Source organism: Quercus robur, chromosome 2 (assembly GCF_932294415.1).
Source record: "Quercus robur chromosome 2, dhQueRobu3.1, whole genome shotgun sequence".
NCBI lineage: Eukaryota > Viridiplantae > Streptophyta > Magnoliopsida > Fagales > Fagaceae > Quercus > Quercus robur.
Window position 1 is genome coordinate 32,206,066 of NC_065535.1, and position 731 is coordinate 32,206,796.

General features: G+C 29.5%; 1 non-coding gene across 1 annotated transcript; it reads left to right on the forward strand.

The window, feature by feature from the left end:
- Positions 1–432: 432 nt before the first annotated feature.
- Positions 433–504, forward strand: TRNAM-CAU (transfer RNA methionine (anticodon CAU)). Its single transcript has one exon. It is a non-coding gene; the product is annotated as a tRNA-Met (tRNA).
- Positions 505–731: the final 227 nt, after the last annotated feature.

Genomic DNA, 731 nt, shown 5'->3' on the forward strand with positions numbered 1-731 from the left:
GGAAGCCCTTAGGACATTAGTTAATAATTCATTTAAATAAATTTTTTATGAGAAAAGAAAAAAAAATTAATATTTTGACAGCTTTTTTCATTTTCTATAAATCTGGTATCAAAATTTTTCTAAAATAAATTATTAACCATTACCCTAAAAACACTTGTTAGCATGACCCATCTATAAAATATTTTGTTATATGAATATATATATATTTTTAATTTTAATAATCACATGAATCTCGCAAGAAGCGGGAATGGATACAAATTTCGTTGCTCAAACCATTGCGTTGAAACTTGGTGCAATGATGGTTTTGCAGCTTTGTTAAAAGTGCAATGTGCATTATATTTTTTATGAAATATGAAGTAGAAAGACTGGCAAAAAATGATATAAAGAAAACAAATTAATGTAAAATATAATTTTACAAGATAAGATCAACAAATCAGAGTGGCGCAGCGGAAGCGTGGTGGGCCCATAACCCACAGGTCCCAGGATCGAAACCTGGCTCTGATACAAAAGAGTAGCTTCGCTTGCCAATATTTTTATTTTTCCTAAAACGTCTTGTCGTTTAAGAAAAGCTTGTTTTGAAATATTTTTTCTTAACGTTCTGTCGTTTAAGGAAGCTTGTTTTGACTAAGTTATTAAGGGTAAGGGTTACACGTGTCCGTAATTAAAATCTTGTAATTTAAAAAACACTTTAAAAAAAATAAAATTTACAGCGTCATAGACTCACAGTCATT